This window comes from Dysidea avara, chromosome 3 (assembly GCF_963678975.1).
Source record: "Dysidea avara chromosome 3, odDysAvar1.4, whole genome shotgun sequence".
NCBI classification, from domain to species: domain Eukaryota; kingdom Metazoa; phylum Porifera; class Demospongiae; order Dictyoceratida; family Dysideidae; genus Dysidea; species Dysidea avara.
In genome coordinates, this window is record NC_089274.1 from 47,551,851 (window position 1) to 47,579,302 (window position 27,452).

The window sequence follows — 27,452 nt, forward strand, 5'->3', positions numbered from 1 at the left end:
CGAATAGAAAAGATTCGTATCAGCTGCAGGTGGCTGAGTATATAAAAGTATAATAAAGCATCTGAGTACACAATGCAATGTGAACATGGTTTTGCATTGCAGTGAGTTGCTTTAGATGTGTTTAGCAAATTGATGGAGTGATAGTATTCACCAGTTTTGTTGCTAGCTGCCATGAGCTGATTATGAGTTATATCAACAACTGGATAGTGCCATGGGTCAGTTCATATTAAAGCTCTCACTGACACAACAAGCCAATTTCAACAATTTTTAATATTTCCTACACATCATGATCACATAGACCATTGCAACACATTAATTCACCTGTTAATGTTGCTTGTCAGTTTAACCTGGTCAGCAGGTCTTACCCTGTTGTGAGCGGGTTGCCACCGTCAACAGATGGTGGTTGTTTTGGTAGGTGTGCAGGGTTCCATGGATTCTCCTATTAATTCTCAAATAGGCCCCTTTTCAACAATTTTACATGATGTATACAGCATGTTTCACTACAAAGGCTTGGAGGTAGGAATGCTTGGGGGTTCTAACATTCTCTGAAGCCACAAGAATTTCCGCATGCCACAATGTTCCTAATAGAAACCCTGCACTGTCACACCCTGAGATAGCCCCAAGATGGAAAAGACAATGGAAAATAAAGGGGGATTTACTAAGCTCCCTGCTGGGACTGTCTGTGGTGCATGCTTCATCTCCCCACAACCCCATTATTAATTTTATTCTATTTATTTATTTTTTGGGCAATACATTACATTAAACCCCACCGAACAATCCCTTTGTAATTATCATCTTCTAAAATTACTAATATGAGAAATTTGGTAGAGGGGAGTGGTATGGGTGGGACAAGATTCGTTATGCCATGTAGTACCATGTGTTCTAACACCTCTACACGTGCCTTTTTCTTGTAACGCATGCGCAATGTTATTCTCCAATTATTGCCAACCCTTCTCACATGTGTGCCTGCCCAATCTTCCCCCTAGTCATGGTAGAGCTTCGGGTTAGTCACTATCATAATACACTCATGCATGCTTGACTGCAACATAAACCTAGTTTAACTAGTTAAACTCCATTAGAAATAAGTACATAGGATAATACAATCTCATCATTTTAAAAGTAATCTATGCATATTTATGTTACACGCAACTTGACGTGAGGCACATGGTAGGCATGTCCGGCTGGTGATGATATCGATGGTGGGAAAGAGTGACGAAGTGTAGTAATCAACCTATAGCTTAAAAACATACCAAAAGGTAAAGTGAACACATTCCTATACTTATAGCGTTATGGACTCTGTTCACATTCTATTCCATGTCTTGTATATACAGGTTCACATTGGGTTCCGTACAGTACGAATATGGCAATGGTAATGTGTTGGTATAAGCATACGGATAATTTTGTTTAGTAATAGGATTATTATAATTTCCAATGCAGGGATTTTCCGCATGTATTGTCTATGTATGTAGCTATGCAGTGAATCTCCAAAATGGTGCTTGGAAAGAGCAATTTATGCCAGGGCTGCTCAAATCAACTTTGGTGCTGGAAACATGTTAGACTGAATTTTTGCTTACTAAAAATGATACGCCCCTGTGCCATGTGACTGGATCTACAAGAATCCCACATATTCATGCAAGCCTAGTTTTACAGGAGAATGCATCAAACACTACTTCTGAATTATTTTTAAAAATCCACACTGTTTTAAGCATTTGTTTCACATTGAAGGAAAATGTTAACAGCAAACTCTTGTGTTTCCTATAGAAAAAGGAGTTTTATTTCATGCCAATGCTCCCAAGGAAACAGAACATATGAGTATTGGTCTGTCTCATATTGGCAGAGCTGGATCCCTCGGCCGGACCACTTCTCAGCAACTTGAATTTGTAGAAAGATCACGATACTCTAATAAAGCAGTCATTGCAATATACTCTAATATAAGTCATCATGATAGTCTAATAGCGGGCATTCAGTGTAGAATATAGCCACTGTTCTAGTTACACTGCTTGATTTAAACCATTACATTTATGTTAATTGTCTTCAAATTACTTTTCAAAAGTTCCAGTGTGACGTTGCATTAAGCTATTGATCATGCATGCCATGCATAGCAATTAAAATCAAACTTGCTTCTGTATCTCAAAGAACTTAACTTTCACTTTCAGAATCATAACTACTAGTTAGATACGTATGCAATTGGTACTGTAGCAAAAAATTACCAGGATTAGGGCTGTGCGATAATAGCGATAATACGATTATCATGATAGGATGAAGGATTATCGAGATAGCGATATTATATTCCTTGTAATCGATTATTATACGATAATTAATTATGATGCAATTGCTTACGTAATCATGTATCTCGTGATTCACCTCGTGTTGTTTTGTTTTATCTGCGTTGGTGAAATGAGCACTTATAGTGGTGCGAGTAGTGATTCTAGCAGTGACTCAAGCAGTGAGTGTCGCGATAGTCCTCGTGAACTGTTAAAGCTTGAAAAAGCAAAGAGTCCTGTTTGGGAATACTTTGGCTTCCCAGCGGAAAATGGGCAGTACTTGGAGAAAGATAAAAAGAAGCGGACTGAAGTCTACTGTACGCTCTGCCCAAAGAAGATGAACTATCTTGGAAACACCACCAATATGATCTCTCATTTGGAATACAACTACCGATCGGAATATTTGAAAGTAAAAGCCAAAACGGCAACTGGTAAAAAGTGTAGTGCCGCGTCTGCCAACCAACCACCCATTAGTGAAGCTTTCCGTCAGTTAGAGCCACTGTCAACAAACTCGAAAAGGTGGAAAACTCTTAACCAATCAGTAAGCCATTGTATAGCTAAGGATATGTTGCCAATTAGCATAGTCAACAATGTGGGATTTCGGGCTATGTTGCGTACTTTTGAGCCAAGATACGTGGTTCCTGATAGGAAGACCTTCTCACAGAATTACATTCCAGAAATTTATCAGAGTGAGAAAGTAAGAATTGCTGCTGCTATGGCACGTGGTCTAAAGAATTTTTCACTTACCACAGATGGTTGGACCTCCCGTGCTAACCATAGTTATATTACACATACCGTGCATTATATTGATGAATTATGGAATCTACAAGCTCACCTTTTGGACACTGCTGAAATGCCATTGGAGCACACAGGTGTCAATTTAGCTGATGAGTTAAAGGATAGCCTTGCAAGGTGGGATCTTAAAGATGATGATCTTGTGTCTATAACCACTGATAATGCACGAAACATTGTTTGCGCAACTGAAATACTATCATGGCCTCGTTTTGGTTGTCTAGCCCACACTCTTCAAATTGGAGTTAAGAAAGCTATGGAAATTCCACAAATATCAAGAGCTCTTGCTCGTGCCCGCCATGTAGTGACCCATTTTCATCACTCTTCTAAGTCTTCATATATATTAAAACAGAAACAAACAGACTTGCATGTTGAGGAACTAAGTTTGGTTCAAGATGTCACTACACGGTGGAACTCATCGTATTACATGCTGAAATGTTTGCTTCAACAGCGTCAGCCACTGTGTGCTACCTTAATTGAAATTAAAAAAACAGATTTTATGCCTAGTGATGCTGAGATTTCAACAATGGAAACATTTTTGGAAATTTTACAACCCATTGTGGAAATCACTGAGACACTGGGTGGTGAAAAACTAGTAACCATTTCAGCCGTAAGACCACTATTATACAAGCTTTTGTCAATACATTCGGTTGAAAATTTTTCAGATTCCTAACTAGCTAAAACAATGAAAAAGATTGTGATGGGTGATCTCAAAGATCGTTACGATGATGTCATGAGCTTGATTAACAAGGCATGCTTCCTTGACCCTAGATTTAAAGCCCTTGCGTTCATGACTGACAGTGACAAGAGCTTTACAATTGCTTCTGTGGAAGAAGAAGCACAAGAGTTGAATGATGATGATAGCAACAGCCTTGATACTAGTACAAGCACTATTAATCTGACTGATGACGATGATGCTCCTCCACCATCTAAAAAGGCCAAGAAAGGCTTGATGTCTTTGTTGGATGATGTTGTAAATTCCAAATCTCAAGATGAAGGTGCTCCACTATCAGACAGTGAAAGAATCAAAGCTGAAGTAGAAAGGGAAATGAGCAATTACATTGCCATTGAAATTGATCCTAGTACAGTGGGTAACCCCCTAGTATGGTGGAGAGACAATCAGAAACACTATCCACAGTTAGCACGGTTAGCCAGGAAATTTTTATGTATTCCAGCAACCTCAGTGCCATCAGAGCGTGCGTTTAGTGTGGCTGGACATGTAGTAAATGAAAAAAGAGCCTGTCTACTACCGGAGAATGTTAACATGTTGGTCTTCTTTGGTGCAAACCTAGAAGTTAACAAGAAGAAAAGATAAATTTAAAAGTAACAGTATGACTAACGGTATAACAATATTGTTTATTGTGAGACTAAATCTTTTGTTTTAACAACCATCACTTACTTGAAAGTTCTTTAGTGTTCAGTGTTATATTGTATGATCATTATCGAGATAATATCGTTTATCGAGATAAATAGGCTTTTATTATCGGAATTTATCGAGATATAGGTTTTTTCATTATCGCACAGGCCTAACCAGGATATATCCTTGATGTTAATAAAAAGGAGAAAGAGAGTTTGCATGTAAAATAGCCTTTTCAGAGATTCTATTCCCTGGGGGAGCATGCTCCCAGACACCCTAACTTAATTGGCATGTTGATACATGCTGCATATGCTTAGCACGTGCAGTTGAGTATATACCACATAAAAGCAGATGATTGAAATATTACATCAGATCAATATAAAGTAGTGTGCATGACTATGACCTCCGATCCATTGCAGCCTGACCACTCAAAATCTCTGGGCTCCAGCCCTAGTTGAACGAGCGGCTCACTCTTGTCTTTTAGTGAAGTTTTTTCCTTCCCCCTGGTCGTAGGAAATACTTGGAAGAAATAACTCATTCAGCAATGGATTTGCCTGTTCATGGAGAACATGATGATGTAAGTTGCATGTTCTGAGAGGATTGATTCATAAGTTATGATCATTTATTTAAGTACCTGTAGTTTATTTCCATATTGTCACTGTAAAAATCAATCTTTCTGTTGTTACCACTTTGTAACGTTGTAGCTTCAAAAGCTCTCAGCTTCTAGGGCTGAAACTTTGGTTATCAATCCTTTGGCCATCTAAATAATGGTAATGCAATAAAGATGAATTTCAAAAAAATGTGTGGTTATTGTAGATCTGGTCACATACACAGTCTGGCCACATAAAACTAAGTTATAGTGTGCAATACACTTTTGAGGCTAGTTTCTGGTCAACATTTTTCAATTAGGGGTACAAAACTTCACGATCACCTACTACTGTGTGATGACAACTTTAATAGCTTTGGTTGCTATCTCTACTTGCACATAAGTGTGCACGTGAACCAATTGTCCCCTGGAATCCTCTGAACAACTTTGGTACCTCAAAAATATACTAGACCACACAAACACATTTACAAGAATTTCAGAAAACCAGGGTTATATGCACACACACCTGGCTTAAGTTATGCTACACTGTAGTGGAAGGGGAACAGTAACGAAATGCTAGTGAAATGGTAAATGCCAGAATTCCAGTGAATGGTGCCTGATCACCAGTGGAATGGCACAAGAACAGCAACGCAATGCTACTCAAACAACAGCAAAATGCTATGAATCCAGAAAGGTGCCACTGTGCATCCAAGGTGTGCTGTGATGGTTATATAGCTTGCTATACGTGTGCATGTGTGTGTATACACATGCACAAGAGGGATAATTTTTGTGCTAAACTTTGATATAACCAGCGAGGGAACCAATCACTCAGCGAGCTAACAGCGTAGGAGTGTTTAACAGACTGTTGTAGTAATTTGTACATAATTACCCAACTGTATCCATTGTAGAGGTCTACCGATAATCGGATCAGCTATAATATCGGCCACCAATATGGCAATTTTTACCAATATCGGTATCGGTACAGAACAGCAGGAGGACTGATATCGCTACCGATATTTATACAGTAGCAATAGTTTGTACATAAAACGGATTGTGCATTGGTTTTCTACATTATTCAAGTGGCTCTTTAGTGCCAGTGACTTATTGTTCACTCTGAAACAAGCGCTACGCTACGAGAAGCCATATAAATACACGCGATTCTACTGTCTGTTGCTGGAAAGCTTATCACAGACACAGTCTTTATAAATGAAGCAGTTATAGAGTAGCTACCTTGTAATAAAAAGAAGGGTCACAGGATAACCAAGGAAACTTGCTGTCACAGTACCAGCTTTCTCACAAACCATTAGAATGCAGAAATATCCGTATAAGGCTTCATGGGAGTATACATAAAAATGTTTGTGGGTGCCTAATTGTCTGGATTGCACAATAGAAACCCAAGCCGTGTACCACCAAAGGCAGAGTATAGCAATGAATACATGCACATGTTGTTGTAGGGTAGGTAAATGTACACTTTTAACTATAATGCAAATATCGGATCGACTATCGGTTATCGGCCTCTTTTGGTGGCACCAATATCGGATATCGGTACATGCCAAAAACCCATATCGGTACACCTCTAATCCATTGTTTATATAGTTTTGTCCGCTAATTACTTTGTGGTTTTTGTTATACAAGCTATGCATACGTAAACATACATAAAGTATTGTGATTCTTTTAAGACACCTGTGGTCACTGAGAAATTTAGAATACAGGTTGTGTTTTATTAGGCAGTTCGGCAAGACCTACTAAATGCATGTAGTCTGCCAGGATTTCAGTCATAGATAGATTTAATTTCTACCCTAATAAATGAAATTTAGTATAGACTTGTGATAAACTAATTATAACTTCTTTCTTTAGTAGTCATTATTGAGCTTTTAGATGGATAAAGCAAGCCATAAAGCCAACCTATGGCCAGCTTTGGGCTATATAAAATGTAAAGTAAAACCCGTGCAAAACAGCAAGGGCAGCAGAACAAGGGGGCCGGCGGGGCACACGCCCCTCTATTCGAAAAGTAAGGGGGGCAGTGCCTCCCCAAAAAATTGGCTTTAAACTTCACAGCATTCGAACACACACGACAATTTGAATCACGAATACATAGGAAGGGGAAGGTGCTAATGTTAGTACTAGACAACTCAGTGACTGTTACATATGCAGATACACAGCTTACTGCTTATTGAATCACATGATGCATTCAATTGTAACCCACAATCAATTCCTATACTTTTGCACGCACAGTTGAAGTTCACATGAAGAATTGGTTTAAAATTGTACTCTGTAAAAAGATGTGACCAGTCAACAGGGGATGTTGTTTACGAAAATAATTCATTGTTGTAATGGTATATGGGACTAGAGCAATGTGTTCATGAGTAGTTAAACTGGATAGGAACAGCAATGGTATTGGAGTACTAATTGGAGAGCAGCAGTGCTACTTTGTAAAAAGATCAGTCATTACTAATAGTGTATGTACACTACATTGATGAAGGGCTGTTTAATGTTGCTTGTCAGTTTAACCCGGTCAGCAGGGCTTACCCTGTTGTGAGCAGGTTGCCACCGTCAACAGATGGTGGTTGTTTTGGTAGGTGTGCAGGGTTCCATGGATTCTCCTATTAATTCTCAAATAGGCCCCTTTTCAACAATTTTACATGATGTATACAGCATGTTTCACTACAAAGGCTTGGAGGTAGGAATGCTTGGGGATTCTAACATTCTCTGAAGCCACAAGAATTTCCACATGCCACAATGTTCCTAATAGAAACCCTGCACTGTCACACCCTGAGTTAGCCTCAAGATGGAAAAGACAAGGGAAAAAATGGGGGGATTTACTAAACTCCCTGCTGGGACTGTCTGTGGTGCATGCTTCACCTCTCCACACTCCCATTATCAAAATGTTTTTTTTTTTGGGCAATATATTACATTAAACCCCACCCAACAATCCCTTTGTGATTATCATCTTCTAAAATACTAATATGAGATAGTTGGCAGAGGGGAGTGGTGTGGGTGGGACAAGATTCACTGTGCCATGCAGCACCATGCGTTCTAACACCTCTCCACGCACCTTTTTCTTGTAACGCATGCACAATGTTATTCTCCAATTATTGCCAACCCTTCTCATGTGTACGCCTGCCCAATCTTCCCTCCAGTCGTGGTGGAGCTTCGGGTTAGTCACTATCATAATACACTCATGCATGCTTGACTGCAACATTAACCTAGTTTAACTAGTTAAACTCCATTAAATAAGTGATCACAAAGGTATTGTGATTGATTCCAATGTAAATCACGTGACTTGCTGATCACTTACGTAAAATGTGCACCGTTGCTACAACAGAGTGAGAATGAGGAGTAGTGGATGAAGTGTGAAATTAAAGGTGGAGGCCAAGAATTGACTGCAATGATGTTAATGAATGTTTCCAAAGGCTATGCCCTGTTTTACAACTTGGCTGTTTTGCAGTGGCGGAGGAAGCTATCCACAATTGAGGGGGGGGACAGTTGCACAATCAGCAACCAGGTATCCAAAGACAAAGTCCATCACCTTTACAGAACTTTCCAATGCTTAGTGGCAGTAGAACCTACAAACAGTTTGACTCTGCATACATTTTGGAGCCCATCTTCATATGGGCTCCTAATAAAGTAATATAAAATGTGTTATGCACACCTAGCTAGCTATTGTGTATGAGCTTATGATGCTAGCTATTGACTATGGCTACATACCAATGTGTTAACAAAGGCCACACCCATAGGTTTCCCCAGAAAAATAAAGTAAAGCAGTAAAAGTATCAATTTGCTACCAACATCAAATTCATTTTGTTAATTATATGCATTCTTTTTACCATTTCAAGAACAAAGCAGAGTGGTGCAGCACCACTCTACGAAAGATCCTGCACACTCTTTCTATACTTGGCTGTTTGCTGCATTAGCTGCTGCTGCCACCACCACTACTTTGGCTGCATGCTACAGATTCTGACCCACATGTACGTACATCCATACATAGTTATAGTTAGTCTCATGTGGCCAGATTGTATGTTTTGTTTGGTGTGGTTGCTTTCACTACTACTTTGCTCGTCCAACTGCACAGATTTTCTATCTTATTCGGTGGGAAACTCTACGAGCAGCTACAAGTACTGGAAGTGGTCTGAAAGGTAACAGATTGATGCATCTTTAGTGTAAATTTCATACGTGTGCTTGCTATCCTTGGAGAGTTATGCTGGCTTGAATTCTTTAACACTGTTTATCTCAAAATTTCTAATGTGCGATTTGGATCATTTTTCCAAAATCCAGTCACATATAGTAGTGAATGTGGTAATCATTACAAACTTATTTAATTTGAAGTCAGTAAGCCTTTTAACTCATTCCAAGTTACAATCAAATTGGATAAATACCACAAGTAAAATGTTCTCAAGGAAGACAGGTTACAAATACATTTCACTACTACAGTGCAATGAAACAGTAGGCTGGCACTACACAGCAAGCAGTAAACCTCATGTTTACTTGGGGCATGGGCTTGTAGTCACCACTAAACTATCAACATAAAAACTGCCAGAGTCTTCATGTCTGGCTTCCCCTAAAGTTCTATGCTATGCAATTCATACAAAACCACAGATACCGGTTTCCTTCAATGCTGAATATAGTAAATTAAGTATTTCAAAAAATTTGGAATTTATAACTAGAGTAGGGACCATAGCACATCGATAAAAAGTACTGAAACAAGCTGGAATAGTGCACAATATTAAATCACAGTAAAACAATAAGAAGTGTTATATCCCTACTGTGCTCCAAGATACCATAATGGAAATGCACAGTAGGGATATAACACTTATTGTTGTTTTACTGTGATTTAATATTGTGCACTACTCCAGCTTGTTTCAGTACTTTTTATCGATGTGCTATGGTCCCTACTCTAGTTATAAATTCCAAATTTTTTGAAATACGTACTTGTTTGTTAACTTTTTTTGTAAATAATTTTATTATGATTGGTGACGCATACTGCATTTGAAATGGCGCCGCGCGCCCCAGCTATATCATCTGAAAAGTGAAGTATCCATGTCAGCTATGTTCAACCCGTTAGACAGCAGTACGAATCAAGAGCTGTTCGAAAAGCATCTCTGCAACCGACGCATACCAAAGAAAGGGTTGGTACCGCACGCCCCAGTTATATCAATCAGTCGTCTGAAAAGTGAAGTATCCATTATGCTTTGTTGTTGGTTATGTTCAACCCATTACACAGCATTATGAATCAAAAACTGTGTTTTAAAAACACCTCTGCAATCGAAGTAGCCACTATGAAAAATACAGACGATTTTCGTTATGAAGGGAAGCCATCACGTGCTACCGCCAAATCGACACTTTTCGCTGTCAGCAAAGATGAATGGGACACAAAGGAGGACACTGGTACGTCCTTGAAGAATGCATTGTATGTACTGCAGTATGCCAAAAGGCAACTTACTTACTGTATTTACTTGGTTAAACACCATGGCATTTATTACCTTAGTTATGCAGCAACTATTTAAACTCAACCACTATATTCAATGCTCAAAAACAATGTTTTTCAAACTGATGTGACACTATTCAATTGCGGTTACTACTGAAAGAGCAGCATTTAACCAGGGACAGACGGTAAAATACATATAAGTACGTAAAATATACACACAGGATTTAACAACAAAGCCAAGTAACTTACCAAGGTGTACTCTAATAGCAATGTTGTAGTCAATATCGTGACCATTTGTACCTTGAACACTGCTTTGGTTGCCATTAACTTGATAAGTTATTATGCCAGCACTGACATTTGTGTGTAACAGTTGTACATTAACATTAGAATACAATCCCACAACTGATCCTGATGGTGTAGTAAACCGTTCTGTTACTGGGAGGGTGTAGTTCTGACATGAAAATGTACTACCAACACCAGGATTGAATGTGACTGTGTTTGATTGAATGAGTGAATAAGTAGGGTTTGCACTGTTACTCCCAGTCCTCTCCCAAATACCAGGATAAAATGTCACTGATAAAACACCCGTTAACTGATAACAGAACTCCCAGGTGGTCACAATTCCTTCACACTGAACTGTATATCCAGTTAGTATGTATGTTTGACCTTGTTCAATAACCATCCCATCATGATTCAGTGACCCAACAGTATCAGGAGTTGTACACACTTGACCACTGACTGCTGTAATATATAGCATACAACATGTGATGTTCACTTTACTAACCTGATATTATGGAAATTGCATAGACTGCTACACTTGTCAATGCTATAAGAATCACACATAAAAATATACATGTACTATTGCTTTTTCTCATATACACCCCTGTATGCATTAGTTACTTTATGTAATGGATATACCATGGCTGTGAGGGATTTCGCTGATATATTCACCTGAAGTTGAAGGCCCGTGGCCTTCAGGCTTCAGGTGTATATATCACAAATCCCGAGCAGTGATCGTATAAGTAGCATAGACACACACAGTAGTGTGCCATGCAGCCAATAAAGTCAGCACGCCACACTGTGAGTATAATGACAGGAAGAGAGAAGACACAATTTTCAATCATATGCATATGTGTAGTTCAGTGCTCCCTTTTCCAAATAGAGCAAACCTGCAAATGCTCTTCATCTTCAGCACTCCACACACCAACTTTGAACAAGATAGCCTAATGTATTCATCACATATGAGCCCTCAAATTAATTTCTTCGGCTTTCTGAAGAAAAAAAAGTGTATGTTTGTACCCATGTGAGCAAAATGGCTTATGCTAAAAACAGCTTGTACGTGGGAAATGAAGGCTACACAGAGCCTTTATAAACCTTTCCGGTAGGTAAGCTTTACCACTGAGGTAGTTTATTCGTCCCAGTTCGAAAAGTGGGAAGTGAGTTCCTGAATACATTATGAATGCTTTTCATAATGGGCTTTAAAACAATAGAAAATGGTGATCTAGCTTCACAGGCTACCAGAAATAGTAACGCATAGCAATGTAATTACTGAATTACAAAAATAATTCATGAAATATGCTCAACTAAAATATTTACAAACTAATTGTCTAATAACTAGAGAAATAAAAAATTTTAAAGGGGAAATAGGGATCGCTTAAAAAGTAACAAACAAGAAGGAATCGCTGGAGTGGTAAGGTAAATCACAAATCCCTATTTTGACCTGACTCTCCTTTATTATGTCTTTGAAAGTGTTGTCAAGTCAAAATAGGGATCTTACAACCTTGTTGGATTAAAATAGGGAGTTGTGGTTTACCTTACCATACCAGCAATCTCTTCTCATTTTTTTTTCTTTTTTAGCGATCCCCATTTCCACTGTTTAAATTCCCAAATTTTGTATTTATCTAGTTTATTTACTTTTTATAAACTCATAATGGATTATACCGTGTTATGCCACATTCAGATTGTAACATTTACGGAAGAAGAGCTGGTTTATAGCATAGCAACAATTATTAATGGTGCACGGTTAATCTATAATCAGATATTTCAAATGATATGTTACAGACTAATACATGCATGGGTGGTTCCAATGGACATATAAGACATGCAGCTTAGTATATAGCTACAGATTACCATGCATTATGTTAGACATGGAGAAGTACGTGTATCATTGCTACATCATACAGTACCGTACCGTATTTAGGGATCATGGTTTTTCTGGCCAAAAATTGTCACCCAAAAACCAGCTCACAATACCATCCTGGTGCTTTGGCAGTATTTAAGCCCAAAGTGCCTTCAGTATGACCCTAGATACTTCCAATAGGTAGCTACAAAATTTACAAAAATACTAGACAGATGCTTGAGCATCATGGGGCGAGTCTGATGTATGATGAAGGTAAGGATTTCATGGCTATAAAGTGTGAAGTTGACAAGGTTGATGACGTTGAATAGCATCAAATACGTATTAACTTACATAAAGTTACAATTATTACAATTATAGTAGTAATATCACTATTTTGTCTGTAGGTGGTGAAGGTGATGGTTGTACTAATGGGGTTAGTTTCTGCTGACAAGTGAGATTGCTTAGATCGTTGTCACTTTCAACCTGTACAGTCAATTGCTGACCGTACCACCCCCTGTAGTGGTGTTCCTACTGAGCTAGCAAGGAAGAATCTGCTCCAACAACTTTCTTTTGCTTTATGGATGAACAATGCCAGGATGATCATGAGGTATTGGACACTTCAGGGTGCTGATATTGATGAGAATCCCCTTTTCCCTTAATTATAGTTAGTATGTGTAAACTGTAGTTGTAGCTAGATAAGGCCAGGCAAAGTTGATTGCTAGTTTCCCGTTTCCGCCTGCATGCCTTAATAGAAGTGCCACAAAATTTTCATTATAACTGTTATTTCCACCGCATGGATTTTCAAATATTCACAATAATTTCATTATTGTAATAGTGGGCTTATTATAGAGTTTTCTTCAAGGTTTTAGCCATAATGAATAATGAATAATGACCTTCCGCCTGCATGATATTTTGAAAATCTTGAAACAGGAAACTAGCAATCAACTTTGCCTGGCCTAATGTATGCATAGCTAGATAATGTATGTACCACTTCTTGTTATTTTACCTGTACGGTGTTCCTTGATGGTTAATGCAGTATATCTTCGTCTGTCATATTCTGTGCCTGGCTAATCATTGCTGTCTCTGTTCAGGGGGTTCCCGAATTCTTCGTGCTCTATATTGCTCCCTCCGTCGTCGTCAGTAATCTTTCTTCTTGTTCCATTTTAATGATAATATGACACCAGGCATATCATAAATGACACAAGGTACAAGCGTTATCAGTAAACCACACCAATTATTGTTCGTGCAATGGTTGACCGTACGAGCCTTATTTGGAGTGTCAGTAAACCATGCCGATTATTGTTCGTGTAATGGTTGACCGTACAAGCCTTATTTGGAGTGTCAGTAAACTATACTGTGATTCTTCTATAAGTGTTGTTGAATTTTAATTAGCAACTGTTTTTCTCCGCTTTTGATCATACATGGTTCATCGTATGAAACTTCGTGCTAGTGTGGGGCTTGCTCAGGTTCGCCCCAATTATTTCAATGGAATTTTCTACTGACTGACTGACTGCCTGCCTTCAGAAAAGCGTAACTTGATAACAGCTAAGACTACGGGCTTCACTGTTCGACGTCACTTCGGTCCGAGATGTTTGTTCTTCATTTGTAGTGCTGTGTATAGGGCTGAAAACAGGTGAAAACAATGGCCAATTCACTTTCAAGTAGGTAATTGATTGATAGTTGGGATGCATAAATCCTCCTTAAGTTTGTGATGACTGGATTAATTGAAGAAGTGTTTCTCCTACTGTTCTTCATTTGTACTAGCTAAAAGTGAAGCGGAATGACCACTTCACTTTCAAGTCAGCAATTAATGCACATGCAAACAATTATTTTAGTGATCTTTGACCATTTTAATAACTATCAACTTAGCAACTAGACTGAGCCTAGCTAAACCACTAAAAGAGCACAATATGAAGCTCTTGTGCTGCTCAATATAACACGTAAATATCTTTGAACCGGCCATGGCTGGACATCAAAGCCATGAGCAACCACTTTCCCATGATATTGCCTGGGAAATATGCAAGTTAAACCTTGAACGGCACCTTTGAATGTCCACACTAAAGTAGTGTACATGTATATCTGCACAGTTTATTATCAAAATGCAGCCATTTCTTAGCCTTCACCTTCAATTTCACAATTTTTATTAAAGGCCACACCATTTTCACAGCTTGGTTGTTTTTGTGCAGATTTCATTTATTTTTGTACTCTATAAGGACCCAAAGCCAGCCTATTTCTTCTTATCTACAGACACAATGATAATTAACAAAGGGAGAAGTTATATGCAATTGTATTGCTTTATTCAACTTTTTGGTAAGATTATTGTAATACTCTAATTACTATTAAGTATACTTTCCTAGGTAAAAAAGTAGAAATTGGCTAAGGACTTGAGTGTTCAGTATGGATGTCCCTGGTTTAAACTCTGGTAAGTTTTTTGACACATTTTCCATGCACTTTCTTTACCCTACATTGACTGTTATATTAGAGCATCTTGACCCTACCATTTACATTTTACTCTTTGTAACTCTGTAGGTGTTACTTCTTCGTTTTCTAACTATCAAAAGGCACTGCTAGATGACTAGCCTATGTACACAACAAATTTCAAGTTATTCCCATAAGTGGTTTACCCTGTAGCCGTGACAGAAGTTTGATCTTTTTTAAGTGAATAAACATTCATAGCACCATGGACACTTACCAGATTCCTTGCAAACTGAATACGTATGTGGATTCACCCCTACATGCTATGTAACTTTTTTTTTGACTATGTTGAGCCCTCTGATTAGTGTACCTGTTGTTTTTCCAGTTGTATTTTTTATATTGGCAGCCATTCCCTTCTCCATTTTATTATTCAACTCAATGTTTATATACAGTAGGACCATGTTTATCCAGACCCCAAACATCCGGACACTCGGATAACCGAACAGGTCTGAAGTACTGCATGTGACTAATAATTGAAGGCAGTTATTGGCTTGCCAGCTGGAGGGCAGCCATTCAAAGACATTAGCATGTAATTAGATGGATTGATGATGGTTTGGTTGTAATCATTAGTTAATTTGTTGATAGTTAGGTGGTGACCACAGACCAAACCCTAACAGACAGTGGGGTAACCTACTTGTATTGAAGTGCTAAGTGCTCTTATTTCCATTAGAAAGCAGCATGAATAATTCTCTTTGATGTTGACACAGTTAATGAGGTTATTAATACCACTTAGAGACCTGAGGTGAGGGCTCTAAGTTTCATTTAGAGACCTCTTGTCACGTGAGACTGTTATGGTAAATTCAACAACACTTCAAAGAGTTTTCTATGTCACTGATTTAATTAGTGGTTGTATGGTTAATGAGATTTGGGTTTTTACCTTCATCAGCCATACCAGCACTTGACCAATCTAGCCATCAACTGAAAGAGCCAGCTGCTCGATGCATATCACAGTTACCCCAACAATGTTCACATTCACAACTAGCTAGCCATCAGTGAAACTACTGGTGTTGCGAGTTTACAGCAAGCACATTTGCGTTTGTCTGCTTGTCAGCACTGTCACCATTAGACCATCAACACACTTCAGCTACGTATGCTATTGCACCTGTTTGCAACATTTGTCACTCTGTGGTCAGTTATAAAGCCTGTAGCTTTGATTCGTGACCAGCTATTATAAAGCTTGTCGCTTCGATTCGTGGCCAACTGTTATAAAGCTTGTCGCTTTGATACGTGGCGAGTTGTTATAAAGCTTGTCGCTTCGTGGCCAGTTGATATAAAGCTTGTCGCTTTGTGGCCAGTTGTAATAAAGCTTGTCGCTTCGTGGCCAGATGCTATAAAGCTTGTCGCTTCGTGGTCAGTTATAATAAAGCTTGTCGCTTCGTGGCCAGCTTGTATTAGCTAGTAAACAAGCCTTGGACCTAAATAACAGCTACTAAAACAACACTAACCTGGCCACTAAGCCGGTGGCACAAGCAAACACGCTGTAAAGGACCTTACCTAGCGTGACTATGTGCTTCTTTTGTCAGTGTTGGTAATGAGCTGCTTTCTAAATAGGTTAGATACCCACTGTTGTTTTTAGTAGGTTGAAACCCTCGTGCTTGGTTTGGCACCTCGGCGGGCATTAATTAGTGACCGAGGCGCAGCCGAGGTCACTAATTAATGCCACGCCTCGGTGACCAAACTCCGCCCTCGGGTTATCAACCCTACTAAAAAACCTCCAGTGGGTATCTAACATACACTTAGTAGCATTGAGTACCATCATTTAACAGGTATATAGTGAATAAGTGACTGCATTTATGCATGCACTAATGGATGATTCAAAGTCCTAAGTTATGAACAGGGCTTGGCCCCAGCGGGTTCGGATAAATGAGGTCCCACTGTACGTATCATGTACAACAGCAATGCAAATTAAGATTTCAGATTCTGTTACATACACTATACCATTTTGCATTATAGCTGTCCATTAGGTAGGGTAAGTCACACAACAAATTTAAATAAATTTGCTCCAGCCACTCCTAAGATACAGTACCGCCCAGAGGTATTGTTACACTCGCGAGCAGTTGACACTCGTGTAGCTAATTTTCGACCCGTGGTTTCTTTGGCATGTGTGTGCTAACTAACTCACCATGTGTAGCCATGACATGCAAGCTCCCTCGGGTGGCTGCTCCAGTAACCACATGTCTTCGCACGTGATGCATTCCAGTCATGCGTCGTGTCGAGTCATGGCCTGGATTTGAGCACTCCCTAGGGATTGTAATGTTACCTCTGGGCGGTACTGTATGTGTGGTTTAGGGGTCTACAGGGGCCTAGATTATTCTTTTCACACACTTTGCACAAACTTGTTATAAAATAGAAACGCATACGTAATTTGATTACCTTGAAATATGGTATGTTGCAGTATTATATTATTGTGTACACATCATTTCAAGACACGCGGTAGTGTGGCATGCAGCCAAGAAAGCCAGCATGTCACACCGTGTCTATATTGACAGGAAGAAAGAAAACATTATTTTCATGCACTGCCAATTTTGTAGTTAAAGTATGTAGATTGGCGTTGTGAGTGGATAGGGTCATTTAGTTGGTGACCAGGTCAATTGGTTTTCATCCACTTTATTGAATATTTGGGGATTTAGTAGCTACTTGTTTACTATTTCCTCTTGCAAACAATCATGTGATAACCTGTATACCTATAATGGGAGCAGAGCTTTGGATACATCTATGCTGGCTATAATGTATGTCTAAATCTAGGTCTTGATACATGCTAGTAATTACACTGTATCAGATCCAAATCCTGGATTAGTGGGTCGACCGGGTCAGCCGGGTCAGCAGTACTGACCCACTTACAACTGTAATCAGAGTTGGGGTAGTTACAGTACTTCAGAAAAGTAACTGTTTACTAGTCTTCATCTTATGTAGCTTACTTTTTAAAAAGTATTTTAGCTACTAGTTACTTTCATAGATCATTTGTTAACCAATGTAATACATTTTTATGATTATTATGCTAGATATGGAAAGAAGAGAAGTGTACATAATTATGTGGATTTCCTAAAATAATAATTCTGTGGCCATTCCAGCTCAGTTTCAACTATTGCTCTGTCTGTTACTCAAGCTGAATCATGAAGAACAGTACACAGAAAGTGTCTACTTAATGTGGCTGCAGTATGTCTGGTGCAAAAATTGAAGAGTGTTCTTCCTTTTAACTATACAAACCATGTACATAACTAGTTACTTTTGAGACAAGTTACAACTTACAAAGCATGTAACTAGTTAGATTACTTTAACAATTATTTAGTTCAATGCCAAAGTAGGAATATACCCACCAAGCTATGCTGCAATACCATCATTCATCTCTCGTTCACTACTGTTTATCGCTTGGATCTCCACTTCATTTTAAAATTAATATGATAGTACTGCACAATAGGGGGTAGTACTGTATAGTAGGGATCCCCGTAAAGTGATGCACGCCTTCCAAATTGCCACTCATAAAAACCATCATGGAAAACCGTACAAAAGAACAAATATTGATTTTTTTTTTAAATCCCAACCCAAAATTTAGTCTGCCTGCCTTACTGTCTACCTGACCACAGCGCAAAGCTAGAGACTAAACAATGCATCATGTGACCACCGTATTATGCTACAATAACCAACTCAACAGTGGCATGTACCTTTTGGGGTTCCGATGAGTGTCTGTCCTCTGCCCTTACCTTTCCTTTATCTTCAATCTTGCTGGTTGTCATCTTCTTCATGCAATAAAACCATATTGAAGCATTAATTCTCTATATTAACACTTTCTGTATTTAGACAACACAAAATTATAGTGTGCTGAAGTGCTCAGGCTGCTATGGATACTGGCATAGATAATATTAAGCGCTCTGTATATTTTTCTACTATCTATGGTACTTGTAGCTGCATGCTAGGATTTACCATGTCCCCATCATGATTACCACATCAGCGACCCCTTCTCCATTCCTATTAATTCTTGTTTATACAGTTTTTTTTCATGATCACAACTAGTGCTGCCACAATATTTTGATAGTATCAAGACACACGGTAGTGTGCCGTGCGGCCTGAGAAGCCAGTGCACCACACTGTGAGTATATTGACAGGAAAAAAGAAAACATGATTTCACTCATCGGTAGCTCTGTGATCCCTAATCCAATTGGAATCAAATTTGCTACAGAACTGCCCACATGGAAGGGGAGTCTACATACCAAATTTCCAGCCATTTCCAATACATGATTTGCCAAAGTTTTGTTTAAGTTTTTTTTTTTCTTTTTTCTTCTTCTCCTAGCCACTGGTGCTCAGTTAGCCTGATAAGTGAGTGCACATGGAAAGCAATAACAGCTAATCAAAACAAAACATTAGCTAAGTGGGATGGACATTGCCTAGTGGGTGTTGAGGGCAGTCCAATAACAATCTTCGGTGTAGCTACTGCTGGTGTTGGTTTTTCAAATGTTACTGTGAGGATCACACCTTAAAGGATCTAAAGGCAAATTCCGGTACTAAAGAAAGTTACAGAGGCCAAGGCAGTATTGTGTGAGTCATTACGCATTCCCCCACTTAGTGAAGTAGAAGTTATGTCGAGAGTACATGATAAAAGGACCTACACAAACATCTGTTTAGTAGAAGCACTACCTAAGGAAATGTCTATAGTTGTTGCTGATGCATTGGCTACACAGTGTAGCAACCAAGTGACGCATATCCCACTTATGTTTATCAACCCCAGGGTAGAACTAGTGTCTCTGCATGAAGGATCCACAATAGCACATGTTGATTCTTATAACGTAGTGGCAAATGTGAGCTCGGATCTGAGTTCCACATTGATACCCCAGCAGATATTACCCCTCTCCATCAAGAATATTTGTGGGAGTTAGTAAGTAACAGTGGCCAAACCCTAGATGCCAACCAGCAACAACAACTTTACTCATTATTACTAGGATTTTTTCCTTTCAATAATGATCAGCTAGGGCAGACCAACATACTTAAGCATATAACATACAGACTGGAGGAAACTAACTATGTCTTCCTCTTATTGACATGGAGAATGCCACCATGTCAATAAGCATCTAAATTTTTTCAGGTATAATGCAGTGGAATTCTTTTCCATCTGAGCTTTAGGAAATTGGCACATATAACGATTTCTACATCACTGCTAGAACATTCATACTACAATCAATGAACTGATTCTATATATGTTTTAGTGGATGTTCTTGTTTTTGTATTTGTTTTGTGTTGTCACTTAATTGTCTCTGCAACTGTATGTGTATCTGTTGTAAATGTTTTTTTGTTACTCCAACAAGGAAGAACGGCTTTGCCAATTGTCAAGAGGTTAAAATAATAATAATCAATCACTGGACACATTATCAGGATCTCAGTGGTACTTCACCTTGGATTTGTTGAGTGGGTACTGGCAAGTAGAGGTAGCAGAAAGTGACAGAGAAAAGATGGCATTTACCACCCATGAAGGACTATATGAGTTCAAAGTAATGCAGTTTGGCTTATGCAATGCTCCTGCCACATTTCAGAGCTGATTCTGGCAGAGGTTCAGTGGTGCCAGTGCTTAGTTTATCTGGGTGACATTATAGTGATAGGCTGTACTTTTGAGGAACACCTTCAGAAACTAGATTGCAGCTCAAGCTTAGCAAGTGTGCACTCTGTCAGGAGTCAGTATCCTACCTAGGACACATTGTTTTAAGGGAAGGTATTGCAACAGATCCAGACAAGACAAGTAAGGTGTCCAGCTGGCCTGTTCCTAATTGTGTTTAAGATGTCCAAAGGTTTCTGGGTTTAGTACCATATTATCGCCAATTTGTGCGTGATTTTGCAGCAATTTCCAGGCCGTTGCAATGGCTGATGGTTCACTTGGACAATAGAATGCGAAACTGCTTTTGCAACTCTTAAAAGTTGCTTAACAAGTATTCCAGTTCTAGCATTTCCTGATTCAGCATCATTTGTTGTCTGAAAAAGAATTAACATTCAAAACAGTGCTGGAAATTGTACAAGGAATGGAATCGGCAGCAAAGAATGTTAAAGAACTGACGAATTCAGATAACACAGTGCAGACTACACCTGTACATTTTGTTACAGACGCCACTAAATCTTCAAATGTTTGTTATTATTGTGGAAAGTTTGGGCATTATGCTCTAACATGTAAGCACAAAGAAACTGTGTGTAGTAAATGTGGAAAAGTTGGACACCTGCAGAAAGTCTACTGCAGTAAGAACTTGCCCGCCTAAAGCTACAGATCACACAGGCTCTAAGAGTTCTACAGAACAGTTGGGTCCTAAGAGCAAAGGTCATACTGTTGTCAAGGAAGGAACTAATGAGTATGAAATATTGAATGTCACTTCACCTGGAAAAGTTACGCCATGGAATGTCAGTGTTGACATAGAAGGTGTTACTGTCTTAGACACAGGAGGGTAGTTGGAAAATGGCGGGTATGGGCAGACATGGACACAGACGCGGACATTTTCAAAATACACTTTTACATCCATACAACAGTTAATTTTCATACCTAACATTGTTCTGCACAGTAGTTTTTCCAGACATGACCTTCACATACCATTTATAAGCGCATGTGTGGTGGATTGGCTAGCATGCTACAAGTATTATAGACAATGTACTGTTGTACTAGCTCTAGAAATCTAATACGAGTATGTAATTGTAGTGATCCACCCTAGTTTACTGTTGTAGGCCAGATCCAGGAGCTCTCAGCTTTCAGTGTAAGGTGCAGGCGTTTATACCTACTAAGGTCCTGCCTTGTGAGGCTACGTTGGGGCATGCCAGCTGAATCTCTGTGAGTACGCATTAGATTCTGTAGCATGTGTACAACAACATATGATGTATGGTACTCTGTAGTGCGCTAGCCTATCCTCTGTACATGTGCTCATAAATAGATAAGCGCTACTTGAAGTCAATCTCTGTGTCTGGAAGCAAAGTCTCTGTGTCTGGGAGTAAAGACTACTGTATAGAACATTAGGTATGAGAAATAACTGTTGTATAATGCAAAAGTGTATTTTAAAAATGTCCGTGTCTGTGTCCGACCATATTTGTCTTTCCCAACTACCCAACACAGGAGCCTCTTTGTCTCTCATGTCAGAGGCCACATCCAGAGAACTCTGGCCTCAAAGGAAATTCACTTCCTTTGAAGTCAGACTGTCTTCCTACTCTGGTGAGTCCATACCTGTTGTGTCAGGTCAAAGTTAGGTACAAATCTCTCAAGACTTTACTGTGCCATTGATTATTGTAAAGGGGTCAGGCCTCACGTTATTGGGACATAATCGGCTTCAAATGTTCAAATTAGACTGACAAGAAATATTCTTTATAAATGACAAATCACTTTCTCCTGTGTTACAGAAACACTCCAAAGTTTTTGAAAAAGGCCTAGGTACTCTCACAGGCTTTCAAGCAAAAATTGTGGTAGACCCTTCAGCTCAACCCAAATTTTGCAATGCACATATAGTCCCTTACTTCTTGCGTGACAACACTGAAAATTGTTTAGTTGACAAGGGAACATTAGAAACTGTCAAAGTGTCTAAATGGGCCTCTCCTATTGTTTCAATTCTAAAGTCAATCTCTGCATATGTGGTGATTTTAAACAAACTGTCAATCCTGTTTCCAATATCCAATCCCTAAAATAGAGGATCTGTTTGCCACTCTTGCAGATGGAAATTTTTCAGTAAAACTGATCTCAGCCAAGCATACCAGAAACTCCCGCTAGCTGACAAATCTAAGCAGTATGTAGTAATTAACACGCACAAAAGGTCTCTCTCATTATACCCATTTGGTGTTTTGTCAACACCAGGCATTTTTCAGCATGTCATGTAGAATGTGTTGCAGGGTATACCAAAGGTTATTATATAAGGCTGTGCAAAGTTAATTTTATGTTTCCGGTCCTACCTATTCCCCAACATTGACCACTCAAGTTCCTCAGGTTGTTAAGCAAGGCTGGCCACACAATTGTGATTCTACACTGTCTGTTTACTCATCTCATAAGACAGAACTCTCAGTTTTGGATGGCTGTATCTTGTGGAAGTCTAGAGTACCTGAGAATGGCCGACATTCAGTTTTACAAGAATTACACAGTGCTCATCCAGGCATGACAAAAATGAAAGCTCTTGCTAGAATGTATGTCTGGTGGCCAGATCTAGAAATTGTCTTAGAAGAATCATACGATTATGTAATGCATGTCAGCTCAATCAATCAAACCCTCCTACAGCTCCACTCAATCCATGGAACTGGCCATCATGACCATGGGCAAAATTACACATACGTAGAATATGTCAGACCATTAAATTGTGAAGATCACTATTTACTTATTCTCATTGATGCTAATTCTAAACGGATTGAAGCCTTTCCGGCTAAGTCTCCATCTTCCAGTGTTACTCTTGAATTACTTCATTCAGTTTTTGCCCAATCTGGTTTACCTGAAACAATGGTATCAGATAACAGCAGTTGTTTCGTAAGTGAAGAGTTTCAAACAGTTTTTGAAGTCCAATGGTACTCATAGGTGGTTCCAGAATTTTTGATGATTGGTTTCTGATCAAGAGTATAGCTAGATTTTTGGGTGAAGACCAAAAAAAAAGGTCACCACCTGCTGAGAATAACTACCCTCCACTAACTATACAAAAATAAGTACATAAAGATTGCTACACTGCTGCTCTGAAAGTCTGAATACTGTGACTGCTTTATTAGACTGATTGACTGCTCTATTAGATTACCTCGATCTGAACGTGGTCGGTTTCTGGAAACCTCAGAAACCCCCCTGGATCCACCCCTGGTAAGCAAGTCAACTCAGCACCTTATCACCCTCAGCAATGGATTAGCTGGAAGAGCTGTACAAATTGGACTAAAAAAGACTACAGATGGCTCAATCAAATCAAGAATTACTAAAGTGTTGTTTGCTTACCGTAATACATCTCACTGCACAATGGAAACACTTTTTCTTGGAAGAAATTCAAGACAACTCCATACAAGGTTTGACTTAAACACTGCTGGACAAATTGAAAGTAAAGAAGATCTCTCATGACAATTCATGTAGCCAAAACAAATTGCAAATGGTCAGCCAGTCAATACAAGTGGATACGTGGCACAATCCTTTGATCTACTGGTCCACTGTCTTACATAGCAAAGTTATCTAATGATTTCACTTGGTGATGTCATCAATACAAGTTGTTTAAAGCCAAAAGCTGTACAGTCAAATGAGTTACTTAAAACTGTTCCTCAACACATGCTTTCCGCTCCTTTCAGCTCTATTTCCACAGAAAATACAGACTTCTATGGCTTCACAAACTTCAGACTCTGAAACACAGGCTTTAACTCGCTATTACGCAAAAAGAACACATCAACCTCCAAGAAAGTATTCATTTTACTATTATACTAACATTTATTTTTGTATTATTGTTGTACTTTCATTTTGCTTTTTGTAGCTTACTTTTAAAATTAAGTGTTGTATCTTTAGGGGAAGATGTGTAGTAGATACACATGCGCATGTGATATAATTCAGATTTTTACTTAATGGCTTTCGTAGTTATACATATTGATTTTTATATGCTGTATGATTTTGTTTGTTTCAATTAACAATCTTTAATCATGATACTACACCCCGTAGCTACGCCTATTGTATAGGAATCCAAAAGCACAAATAAGAGTTTAATCATACATTTTTCATATAGTCCATTGTTCATTTGAATGCTTGTTGTGGGGTAGCTAAGATAAATGGACAACTAAAAAAAATGATTTGGTCAATTTACCTGGCAATGGTTGCCATTTTAACACTATGTACATGCCACTAAAACTGATAAACATACCACTATATATCCTTACTTCCTTACTTGAATTGTGTAACCACACTGAAGTTGGCCCAAATGAATAATTAATACTGGGTATGTAAACAAGTTACTATTTCTAAAATACCATGGTGCCCTGGTAATAATCAACTATGTTCATACCATACAAATAAATTGTATTTCATAATTACTTTGTAATTCACTATTTGCGTTGTTATGCACTGCTAAGGAAGCACAACTCAAGTAAACCACTTTGAACTAAAAATCGTCACTTCTCAACTGTTGTAGAGGTACGTTTTCTTACGCAAGATAAACCTTCCAAACTCTTTATTTTTGTTATAAATGGGGATTTAAACTCAAAGGAATATAGCCCTACTGCAATGTTTTTCAATCATTAAATGCCTATAAAGCTATATAGTAAAAATAGAGTGCGCTATAAATGGCTACTGTAATGCCTAACGGGACTACAGTTCACATGTTGTCTGAGGTGTTGTCACACAAAGACCAAGTTACTATGGTATTCGCTGCAACTTGTTTTGTGTAAATTGGAGCCAAAGCTACTGTGAGTTGTTTATTAGGCACAAATTACATTTTACACTAGTTTGTGCGCTAATCAAGGTGATATTGAATCGTGGCCCTGCTATAGAGAAAGGGACAAAACAGCAAAGCTGATCAACTTGCTGTCACCTGCCACTACGGATCCGGAAATAGTACATCCACATGTTTATTTAATTTCCCCGAGGAATTATCACAATAGTGCTTCAATGAGTTTATTCAATTTGTAAAGAAGTCGTAGAATTTGTGAGGCCCTTAAAACAATTGTTACATTGTGCATACTTTTAGTGAATGTGACAAAGGATTTCAAAATAATGTAGCTAATTTCAAACACCATAACTATGTAATCACAAGTTATAGGGCAATGACACATGACCTGGATCTGTATAACACAGAAAAGGCCATTGCAAGTTATACCACAAGATTAATCTCACCCCAGACCACAAGGGTCTGGTAACATACAATAGAAACATCAGGCATTAGTATAAAACAAAGTCTTACAATTTCCATATGACATCACGTATTACGTAATTCTGAGACATAAATTCAAATTGTCAGTGATGATGGAACACTGCTTAAGATCCATGATGCTACCGTAAAAAAAGCATCAGTATAGATCCTGAATGGGACACAGCGATAAAGAACAAAGTGATGTTCTAGTAGTTGCATGAAAGTATAGGAATATCTGATGTAAGAGGCGTACTCGAATCTGATTGGTGACCAATGAATTCCTCGGTCGCATCCATCACTGCCAAGAGTTTGTATGTGTCACCAGACCCTTGTGGTCTTGGGGCGAGACTACCACATGACCAGGTTGGTTGCATCACATTAACAAATCCTGCTACTGCATCCAGACTATAAATCACTGTACTCACCAATTGCTTTTTTTCTATACTGGGTCGGGCCACACCCTTTTCAAAAAATAGCCCGACTCTTGCCCAAAACGCTTTTCCCCATCTTTTATAGGGGTGGCCCACTCCACCACACAAAGTGGGGACTCTGAAAAGCTTCTCAAAAAGCGGTCTGGCATGTAGACTAGTAATCCTCTGACTAGGTCTCGCCGAAGCGGCAAAAAAAGGCGACATGACTAACCCTGAGACTGGACTCCTGACCTCTTTGGTAATTATATTTGTTCATGTAATTGTCAATTATTATGACGTTTATCTCTCTTTAATAAACTGCACATACAAAAACCACTGATACATCTGACGTACCTACAGAACAGCAAGACATCATTTAGGCTTCACACGAGGCTTCTTTACACGACCACCGCTAAAACGATCACCTGAACCTGTTAACGCGCTTATAAGTAGTGCCAACAATCAAATACAGTTACAAACAGGTCTAGTCAGTCGCCTCGTGGTCAGTAGGGGATTCCACGAATTTACTAGAAATCGCATACTAACCCGCATACGCTAAAAAATTTCCCGGTTGAGGAGACTGGGCGTCATGCAAATAGGTTTTATGAATAACTGAAAGTTCTGGGGTTGTTACTAGTGAAATTAAGACTACTTGTCAAAGAAAATTGATAAGAAGGTACTAAAAATAGCCTTAGTTCGCGAGAAACCTTCATCCGAGCCTTCATCGGGTTCGAAAACCGTAATTTGTGCATAAGATAAAGAGTAATACAAGTGAACTTAAATATGAGCCTCAGCAACGGGACAGTATAAACTGGACCTGACACCGCGAATGCACATAATTGCAGATCTCAACAAAGAGAAGCTTAATTTACCATCTCAGCCATCCCATCACTATTCCATTGTGCTTAGCACTCAAAAGATTGGCCAATCTCTTATAAAACTGAGTAGCAGCATCACCCATTCCACCAGTAGTGGTGAAAATTAAAGGAGTAAATGAGGCATTCTCAACTTCATGAACCCGTTGTTGGTATTCACGTTTCTTCTCCTTATCATGATGTCGGTATGCAGAGTGTAGAGGTTGATTTGAGGGTGCACTAGGGTTAAAAATTCTCACATCAAAGTATGACCTCTCAAATCGTCCTCCCAAAAAACGATTAGCTGCAACGTCAAGCCTTGTGTTATCATCACGGTTAGCTGTTTTGTATTGAAGGGTCTCACCAGAAAGAGGCTGAAG

The 27,452-nt window shown here is 38.9% G+C and overlaps 2 long non-coding RNA genes across 3 annotated transcripts; both read right to left on the bottom strand.

The window, feature by feature from the left end:
- Positions 1-1,076: 1,076 nt before the first annotated feature.
- LOC136251359 (uncharacterized) lies at positions 1,077-5,394 on the bottom strand. Of its 2 annotated transcripts, none has more exons than XR_010699048.1 (3): positions 5,048-5,394; positions 4,817-4,967; positions 1,077-1,231 (listed from the first exon to the last, which is right to left on the bottom strand). It is a non-coding gene; the product is annotated as an uncharacterized lncRNA (long non-coding RNA). The 2 variants fall into 2 exon arrangements; XR_010699047.1 differs by having other exon boundaries at positions 4,817-5,004.
- Positions 5,395-11,097: 5,703 nt separating this feature from the next.
- On the bottom strand, positions 11,098-26,740 carry LOC136251355 (uncharacterized). The gene is made up of 3 exons (XR_010699042.1): positions 26,573-26,740; positions 11,209-11,250; positions 11,098-11,165 (listed from the first exon to the last, which is right to left on the bottom strand). It is a non-coding gene; the product is annotated as an uncharacterized lncRNA (long non-coding RNA).
- Between the last annotated feature and the right edge of the window lie 712 nt (positions 26,741-27,452).